Here is a 10,881-nt window from a genome sequence, read left to right on the forward strand (position 1 = left end):
TTTTGATCCCGATTTAACAATATTTTCTTTGTATTTCTAGTGTCTTTAGTTCCCATTCCATAGAATAGAAGTGTGGTCACTATTTGGATACACTTATATCCATTACCCTAAATGGATTGGATATACTTCTATCCTCCACCTTGTTTCTGCTTCTTTTTCCAGGTTTTTGGTGAAGAGCACTCAATCGCCATACTTGTTTCTGTGGCGGTTCAACTGCTGCTGTTGTTTTGAGCGGCCAGCATTTGTTATTAAGGGGTGCTTCCCAGAAACTTCTTTCTCTGATGGTTTCGTTAGCTTGTCAGCTTGGTGTCCTGTCACCTTTGTCGCTGCAGCCCAATTGTGGATTGTTTTATCTGCCCATGGGGTAGACTCAATCTCGTGCAACATCTCATCTCAGGTATGTTGTGTTGTCCAAAGTGTCTTCTCACTTATCTGCTTTATTGTTATCAAGGATCAAGGTTTCAACAATTTCAGTTATTGTCGATGTGTTAGGATTGCTTTGTTCTATCAATCTATCTGCTTTTATTCGGTTATTGATCTTGTTTTGGATCAGGGAGCTTTAGCTTTGATTCCTCCCTTTGTAACTTTCCCTCTTTGGAGGTTGATTTAGTATGATATAAAATCTTGGTGCACAAAAAAAAAAGTGTGGTCACTAAGAAAGGTGGCTGCTAAAGGGCTTTGACCCCTAATTCAAATCCATGTATATGAAACATAGATAAGAATTATAACCAATGTGCTACAGAAGATTTTTTATTATGATATGAATTCATAAAATATTTGTTTTGATAAGAATTAATATTTAAAGGAATATATTAGCAAAACATTCACTTTGTTGCTAACCGCCTTATTAAGACCCAAAGACATGAGAAGAAAGTGAAGTGACCTTAGTGCAGTGGCAGGAGGTAAGTCCATTTGAAGAAGGCACCATCACACCCGAGATCGAGTCCCGGTTCCTACGAATGTAGGAGTTTGGCTAATGGGCCGGCCAGTTGTGGCCCAATGGTTGACAAAAAAAAAAAGACATGAGAAGAAAAACAAAGGTATATTTATAAAACCTATATTTTAAATTAACAAAAATACTCCAAATTTTTTTTCCTGCTTCCGACCGTTGAACACAGAAAGCAAAGCTATATTTATTAAACATAGGTTTTGATTTTAACAAATGTGCTACAGGAGGAATTTTCATATTTCTCTTTATCATTTATCTCTAGAAATGCAAATGTAAGGGCGTATTTTTTGGCGCGTCAAGCGCGTACTTTTCCGCATCATGTTTTGTATGTAAACAGTTTACAATCCAATTGGCTCGTTTAAGATATTCTTTTGTTGACAAAAAATATACTACAGGAGATCTTTCGTTATTACTATATGATTTTATAAAGTATATATATAGATATATGCAAATATTTTGTGGTTATATTATGTACGCAAATACTTTGTTGTTAAGTGTCTTATTTAAAACGGAAGACATGAGAAAAAACACTATATATGTTATAATGTTGAATATTTTAGGGAATATATTAGCAAAGCATTCAATATGTTGCTAGATGTTTTTTTAGAACCAGAAGGCAAAAAACAACATGATACATTATAGAGTTTTAATTAAGAAAATATTAAAACAATTTTTTTTCCTACCGGGCTTTGAACCCAGATTTGAAAACCATATTTCTAAACCATAGAATTTGATTAGAACTACTTCATAAATATTGTAACAGCTTAGTTTCACGAAATATGATGGTGCATGCAAAAATGTTTAAAAGAATTGATTTGGTCACCTATGTCACTAAAGTGAACCTATATTTTTGGTCAACCATCTCAAGAGAACCCCACATTTAAACGTGCTAGAGCTGTGAAAATTTTAAGATGGGTGACCTTTCGAGAAGTGATTGTCGAAATCATATGACTGAGGTGAAGACAAAAAATGGGGAAATATCACATGGAGATTTGTTGGATCGGTAAACAAGTCTTTAAATCCTCTTCGACGTAGCAAACTGGGTATCAGATAGAGTAACCCCACAGGCTGAGAATAGAAATGCGGTCACTAAGAAATGTGGCAGTCCTAGCGTTACAATTATATATTTAGATATATTTGAATATTTTAAGAGATATATTAAGCAAATCATTCACTTTATTGTAGATGCATTCTTAGAAATTATAAAGAGATATGCTTAATTAAAGTAAAAATAAAACAAAAAGAATTTTCGCTGCCGGACTTTGAACCCGTAATTCAAATTTGAATCCATGTATATGAAACATAGATAAGGATTATATCCAATGAGCTACAGCAGATTTTTTATTATGATATGAATTCATAAAATATTTGTTTAGATAATAGTTAATATTTAAAGGAATATATTAGCAAAACATTCACTATATTGCTAGCCGCCTTATTAAGATCCAAAGACATGAGAAGAAAAACAAAGGTATATTTATAAAACAAATATTTTAAATTAACAAAAATACTCCAATTTGTTTTTTCCTGCTTCGGACTATTGAACACGGAAAGCAAAACTATATTTATTAAACATAGGTTTTGATTTTAATAAATGTGCTACAAGATGAATTTTCATCTTTTTCTTTATCATTTATCTCTAGAAATGCAAATGTAAAGGCGGATGTTTTGGCGCGTCAAACGCGTACTTTTCTGCATCATGTTTTGTGTGTAAACAATTTACAATCCAATTGACTCGTTTAAGATATTCTTTTGTTCAGAAAAAATGTACTGCTGGAGATCTTTCGTTATTACTATATGATTTTATAAAGTATATATATAGATATATGTAAATACTTTTGTTGTTATATTAGCTACGCAATTACTTTGTTGTTAAGTGTCTTATTTAAAATGGAAGTCATGAGACAAAACACTAGATATGTTATACCGTTGAATATTTTAGGGAATATATTAGCAAAGCATTCAATATATTGCTAGGTGTTTTTTAGAACTGGAAGGCAAAAGACAACATGATACATTATAGCGTTTTAATGAAGAAAAAATTAAAATTTTGTTTTTTTCTACCTGGCTTTGAACCCAGATTTGAAAACCATTTTCTAAACCATAGAATTTGATTAGAACCAATGTGTACAACATGTCCTTTCTAATCATACTACTTCATGAATATTGTAACAGCTTAGTTTCACGAAATATGGTGGTGCATGCGGAGATGTTTAAAAGAATTGATTTGGTCACCTATGTTACTAAAATGAACCTATACTTTTGGTCAACCATCTCGAGAGAACTCCACAGTTAAACGTGCTGGAGCTGTAAAAATTTTAAGATGGGTGACCTTTCGAGAAGTGATTGTCAAAACCGTATGACTGAGGTGAAGACAAAACTTGAGGAAATATCACGTGGAGATTTGTAGGGTCGGTAAACAAGTCTTTAAAGCCTCTTCGACGTAGCAAACTGGGTATCAGATAGTGTGATTCCTCATGCTGAGAATAAAAGTGGGGTCACTAAGAAATGTGGCAGTCATAGCGTTACAATTATATATTTAGATATATTTGAATATTTTAAGAGATATATTAAGCAAATCATTCACTTTATTGTAGATACATTCTTAGAATTATTAAGAGACATGTTTAATTAAAGTAAAAATAAAATAAAAAGAATTTCCGCTGCTGGGCTTTGAACCTGGAATTCAAAGCCATGTAAATGAAACATAGATTAGGATTATAACCAATGTGCTACAGCGGATTTTTTATTATGATATGAATTCATAAAATATATGTTGAGATAAGAGTTAATATTTAAAGAAATATATTAGCAAAACATTCATATTGTTGCTAGCCGTCTTATTAAGACCCAAAGACATGAGAAGAAAAGCAAAGGTATATTTATAAAACAAATATTTTAAATTAACAAAAAAGCTCCAAATTTTTTTTCCTGCTTCAGACCATTGAACATGGAAAGCCAAACTATATTTATTAAACATAAGTTTTGATTTGAATAAATGTGCTACAGGAAGAATTTTCATCTTTTTCTTTATCATTTATCTATAGAAATGCAAATGTAAAGGCGGATGTTTTGGCGCGTCAAACGCGTACTTTTCCGCATCATATTTTGTATGTAAATAATTTACAATCCAATTGGCTCGTTTTAGATATTCTTTTGTTGACAAAAAAATGTACTGTGGGAGATCGTTCGTTATTACTATATCATTTTATAAAGTATATATATAGATATATGTAAATATTTATATTAGCTACGCAATTACTTTGTTGTTAAGTGTCTTATTTGAAACGGAAGACATGAGATAAAACACTATATATGTTATACCATTGATTATTTTAGGGAATATATTAGCGAAGCATTCAATTTGTTGCTAGGTATTTTTTTAGAACCAGAAGGCAGAAGACAACATGATACATTATAGCGTTTTAATTAGGAAAAAATAAAAACAATTTTTTTTCCTACCGGGCTTTGAAATTTGAAAACCATATTTCTAAACCATAGAATTTGATTAGAACCAATATGTACAACATATCATTTCTAATCATACTACTTCATAAATATTGTAACAGCCTAGTTTCATGAAATATGGTGGTGCATGCGGAGATGTTTTAAAGAATTGATTTGGTCACCTATGTCACTAAAGTGAACTTATATTTTTGGTCAACCATCTCGAGAGAACTCTATAGTTAAACGTGCTAGAGCTGTGAAAATTTTAAGATGGGTGACCTTTCGAGAAGTGATTGTCAAAACCGTATGACTGAGGTGAAGACAAAACACTATATATGTTATAATGTTGAATATTTTAGGGAATATATTAGCAAAGCATTCAATATATTGCTAGGTGTTTTTTTTAGAACCAGAAGGCAAAAAACAACATGAAACATTATAGAGTTTTAATTAAGAAAATATTAAAACAATTTTTTTTCCTACCGGGCTTTGAACCCAGATTTGAAAACCATATTTCTAAACCATAGAATTTGATTAGAACCAATGTGTACAACATATCCTTTCTAATCATACTACTTCATAAATATTGTAACAGCTTAGTTTCACGAAATATGGTGGTGCATGCAAAGATGTTTAAAAGAATTGATTTGGTCACCTATGTCACTAAAGTGAACCTATATTTTTGGTCAACCATCTCAAGAGAACTCCACATTTAAACGTGCTAGAGCTATGAAAATTTTAAGATGGGTGACCTTTCGAGAAGTGATTGTCAAAACCGTAAAAATTTTAAGATGGGTGACCTTTCGAGAAGTGATTGTCAAAACCGTATGACTGGAGTGAAGACAAAATACGGGGAAATATCACGTGGAGATTTGTAGGATCGGTAAACAAGTCTTTAAAGCCTCTTCGACGTAGCAAACTAGGTATTAGATAGAGTAATCCCACATGCTGAGAATAGAAGTGTGGTCACTAAGAAATGTGGCAGTTGTAGCGTTACAATTATATATTTAGATATATTTGAATATTTTAAGAGATAAATTTAGCAAGTCATTCATGTTATTGTAGATGCATTCTTAGAATTATATATAGATATGCTTAATTAAAGTAAAAATAAATAAAAAAATTTCCGCTGGAGGGCTTTGAACCCGGAGTTCAAAGCCATGTAAATGAAACATAGATTAGGATTATTGTAACATCCGCAAACCGAAATCCCGGTTTAGGGATTTTATCGGTCGATGTACTATGTGCATCAGTCGATGCAAGGTCGGTTTTTCTGCGGACGAGTTAAGTTAAACGCTGCGTTTTGGGTTAGGAAAACCCTTAACACGAGTTTTGTCTCATTCGTCTTGTTTTGGCCGTTTTTGAGAAAAAGAAAGAGAGAAAAAGCTTTGCTAGAGTTCTTGAGCGTTTGGGTAGATTCTTGGAGGTTAGTGGCGTTTCTTGGTGAGATCTGTAGCTGAGATCGTTGTAGGAGCGTCCTAGGAACATTTCTCCTTGTGTTTGGGTCGGATTTCTTCTGTGGCAAAGGTAAGTGCAGGACCATGGCTTATCTAAGCTAGAGAACTCTTTAATCTGCTTGTTGCGTGATGTCNTATGTCACTAAAGTGAACCTATATTTTTGGTCAACCATCTCAAGAGAACTCCACATTTAAACGTGCTAGAGCTATGAAAATTTTAAGATGGGTGACCTTTCGAGAAGTGATTGTCAAAACCGTAAAAATTTTAAGATGGGTGACCTTTCGAGAAGTGATTGTCAAAACCGTATGACTGGAGTGAAGACAAAATACGGGGAAATATCACGTGGAGATTTGTAGGATCGGTAAACAAGTCTTTAAAGCCTCTTCGACGTAGCAAACTAGGTATTAGATAGAGTAATCCCACATGCTGAGAATAGAAGTGTGGTCACTAAGAAATGTGGCAGTTGTAGCGTTACAATTATATATTTAGATATATTTGAATATTTTAAGAGATAAATTTAGCAAGTCATTCATGTTATTGTAGATGCATTCTTAGAATTATATATAGATATGCTTAATTAAAGTAAAAATAAATAAAAAAATTTCCGCTGGAGGGCTTTGAACCCGGAGTTCAAAGCCATGTAAATGAAACATAGATTAGGATTATTGTAACATCCGCAAACCGAAATCCCGGTTTAGGGATTTTATCGGTCGATGTACTATGTGCATCAGTCGATGCAAGGTCGGTTTTTCTGCGGACGAGTTAAGTTAAACGCTGCGTTTTGGGTTAGGAAAACCCTTAACACGAGTTTTGTCTCATTCGTCTTGTTTTGGCCGTTTTTGAGAAAAAGAAAGAGAGAAAAAGCTTTGCTAGAGTTCTTGAGCGTTTGGGTAGATTCTTGGAGGTTAGTGGCGTTTCTTGGTGAGATCTGTAGCTGAGATCGTTGTAGGAGCGTCCTAGGAACATTTCTCCTTGTGTTTGGGTCGGATTTCTTCTGTGGCAAAGGTAAGTGCAGGACCATGGCTTATCTAAGCTAGAGAACTCTTTAATCTGCTTGTTGCGTGATGTCAGACTTGTTAGATCGTTGCTATGGACGTTAGGAAGCTTTCTTGTGGCTTGGGATCGAGTTTTGTGGTTGTAGGAACAAAGATCCGGTGAGAAGCTTCGGGGAAACACGTTGCTCGACATTGCGTCGGTCGATGCAAGTGCGAGGATGGCGCGTAAAACTCTAGGGTTTTTGTGTTATGTCGAGCATGCGTCGGTCGATGCGGATTGGGTGTCGGTCGATGCAGGTTACACTTGCATCGGTCGATGCAGCTTCTGCGTCGGTCGATGCATCCCCATGTGGCGTCGGTCGATGCATGTTGGTGTCGGTCGATGCAGTGTCCTAGTATGTTATTGTTGATTGTTGATTGTTGTTTGATGGTTAGAGATGACTATATTGCTTATGTGTATAGCCCAGTAGATGGGAGGATTGCCTTACTGAGTGTTTATAAAATACTCATGCATTGCAATATGTGTTTGTGGTGCAGGTAAAGGCAAAGTGTGATCGTGGAATCAAGGCAATGAAGAGGAGGATGTTCTAGGGACTCGATTGGATGTTGTCTGGCATTGCTAGGTTGCTAGAGTTGAGTCATTAGAAACATTGCTAGGTTGCTGGTTTCAAGTTTCTGATGATTGGTTATTAATGGATATTTGTTGGTATTGGTTATTCTGCTGTTGGTTGTGATTGTGGTTAGGTGGCTAGTGGGTATGGGATCACTAGCTGTAGTTTAATTATTTATTATATTTATTATTATTTTTTTTTTAAAAAAAAAGGTCGGTTGTGTGATTCCACGGTGAGTTTGTGTTTCTGTGTTATAATAGGAATTGTTTGCTTAGTCTTCTGTTCATGGTAGTGCAGATGGCTAGAGGTGATGTTGTGGCTGGTCGTGGTTGTGGACGCGGACGTGGTCGTGGACGCGGACGTGGTCATGGTAGGGGTAAAGTCCCAGTGGTTAGTGAGACTGAGGACCAGAGTGTGACAGCTGAGGGTGTTGGCGAGTCGCAGGGTGTTCCNACGGCGCGTAAAACTCTAGGGTTTTTGTGTTATGTCGAGCATGCGTCGGTCGATGCGGATTGGGTGTCGGTCGATGCAGNCCCGGGTGTGGGAGTCCCAGCGGGTGGAGTCCCTGGTACTGACGTTGCGGCTATGCGAGCACAAGTGTTAGCGCGGTTACCACCAGTGGTACCGGCTCAGGCTCAGGTAGTGCACCAGTGGTGGCGGAGGAGCGGCAGCCAGTGGCTGCAGAGGCAGGAGTTCATGGACGTTATTTGTCTATGCTCAAGGAGATGAAAGGTCTTTTCACTGAGAGGTTTTCGGGTGGTACAGATCCTACTGTTGCGGATGCGTGGAGGACGAGTGTGGAACGTAACTTCCATACTCTGAGATGTCCTGAGGAGTTTTGGGTGGACATAGGGGTCTACTATTTGAGTGGTGATGCTGAGTTGTGGTGGAGATCAGTGGCTGCTAGGAGAGAGCAGCGGGAGATGACTTGGGCTGACTTCGTCTTTGAGTTCAACCGCAAGTATTTTCCTAGAGAGGCATTGTATCGGTTGGAGGTGCAGTTCCTTCAGTTGTCTCAGGGGACACGGTCAGTGCGGGAACTAGACTTGGAGTTCAGTCGACTTCTTTTCTATGGGGGTCGGGCTTTGGAGTCTGAGGAGGCTCAGATCAGGAGGTTTTTGAGGGCTCTACGTGATGATTTGAGAGTTCACTGTAGAGGGTGGAGTTATGCTACGCGTGCAGAGCTGGTTGAGACTGCAGCAGAGATTGAGGAGGATATCTGGGCATAGTCAGTGGCGGTAGCTCCAGCAGTTCAGCCTAGTAAGGCTCAGCAGCAGGGTGGTTCTAGCAGGGGCGGTAGGCCTGCACAGGGAACCAAGAGGAGGTGGGATGCTACGCAGAGGCCGAGTGGTGCGAGTTGTTTCAGTTGAGGGAGCAAGGATCACAAGGTTGCTAGTTGTCCCAAGAGAAGTGCTCCGACGGCAGGGCCTCGGGTATGTTATCATTGTAGGGAGACATGGCACATCAGGCCTTTTTATCCCAAGTTGCAGCTGGCAGCAGTGGCAGCGTTGCAGCCGGTGCAGCCTGGAGGTCAGCAGGTGGCACGGATTGAGCAGGCGCCACGGGTTTACACGACAGCAGAGACTGGTGGAACCAGTGCCGGGGCGATCACATGTATAATTTCTGGTACTTAAACTTTATGAATTTAGTAGGTTCAGATTTTATGTGTTTCCTGTGATAAAGTGTTAGGTTCTCAACACATTAGGTTTGTGTAGGGACCTTGTGGGTGGGCAGGTTTAAGTCCCATGTTATGTTTGATTCTAGAGCTTCTCATAGCTTCATTACTCCGGAGTGTGCAGAGACTGCGGGAATCAGAGGGGATCCCGGGGAGCGTACTGGAGTTGTCAGAGTTGCGGGAGGCAAGTTCTTGAGAGTTATTGGACGAGCTAGAGGGGTTGATATTCAGATCGCGGGAGAGTCGTGGCCAGCGGATTTGCTTATCAGTCCAGTGGAGTTGTATGATGTTATTCTCGGGATGGATTGGTTGCATCGGCATATGGTGCATTTGGATTGCCATCGGGGTATGGTGGAGTTTGAGCGTCTTGGAGGGAAGTTGGTTTTTCAGGGTATTAGACCGACTTCAGGGTGTCTCGTGATCTCAGCCATTCAGGCTGGGAAGATGATTTAGAAGGGCCGTGAGGCTTATTTGGTTACTATATCTATGCCAGAGTCAGTGGGGAAGTCTACGGTTAGCGGTATTCCAGTAGTGGAGGAGTTTGAGGATGTGTTTCAGTCTTTGCAGGGATTACCACCATCTCGGTCGGATCCTTTTACCATTGAACTGGAACCGGGGACGACGTCATTATCCAAGGCTCCTTACAGAATGGCTCCAGCAGAGATGGCAGAGCTGAAGAAGCAGCTAGAGGATTTGTTGAGTAAGGGATTCATCCGTCCTAGTGTATCACCGTGGGGAGCGCTGGTGTTGTTTGTCAGGAAGAAGGATGGGAGTTTCCGGTTGTGCATTGATTATCGGGGTTTGAACCGGGTCACTGTGAAGAAAAGTACCCTCTTTCTAGGATCGATGAGTTGTTGGATCAGTTGAGGGGTGCTACTTGGTTCTCCAAGGTAGATCTGGCGTCGGGTTATCATCAGATACCGATAGATGAGGCAGATGTGAGGAAGACGGCTTTCAGGACGAGGTATGGGCATTATGAGTTTGTGGTGATGCCTTTCGAGTTGACTAACGCGCCAGCAGCGTTTATGAGATTGATGAACATCGTGTTTCAGGAGTTTCTTGATGTGTCTGTCATCATTTTCATCGATGATATCCTGGTTTATTCTAAGAGTCCTGAGGAGCATGCAGTGCATTTGAGGTCAGTTCTGGAGAAGCTGCGGGAGCAGAAGTTGTTTGCAAAGTTGAGCAAGTGTAGTTTCTGGCAGTGTGAGATGGGCTTTTTGGGTCACATTGTTTCTGCAGAGGGGGTTTCTATAGATCCAGAGAAGATTCAGACTATCAGAGATTGGCCTAGACCGCAAAATGCCACAGAGATCAGGAGTTTCCTGGGGTTGGCAGGTTATTACAGGAGGTTTGTGCAAGGTTTTGCAAGTAGAGCACGCCTTATGACTAAGTTGACAGGGAAGGATGTTCCTTTTGTTTGGTCACAGAAGTGTGAGGAGGGTTTTGAGAGCCTTAAGGAGATGTTGACTACTACGCCAATGTTGGCTTTGCCTGAGCAGAGAGAACTCTATGTGGTTTATATTGATGCATCTAGAGTTGGTTTGGGGTGTGTGTTGATGCAGCATGGGAAGGTGATTGCCTATGCTTCGCGGCAGTTGCGGAAGCATGAGGGCAACTATCCTACTCATGATTTGGAGATGGATGCTGTAGTTTTTGCCCTGAAGATTTGGAGATCTTATCTTTATGGTGCAAAGGTACAGGTGTTTACAGATCATAAGAGCCTGAAGTATATATTCACTCAGC

This window comes from Camelina sativa, chromosome 17, assembly GCF_000633955.1.
Source record: "Camelina sativa cultivar DH55 chromosome 17, Cs, whole genome shotgun sequence".
In the NCBI taxonomy this organism is placed as follows: Eukaryota; Viridiplantae; Streptophyta; class Magnoliopsida; order Brassicales; family Brassicaceae; genus Camelina; species Camelina sativa.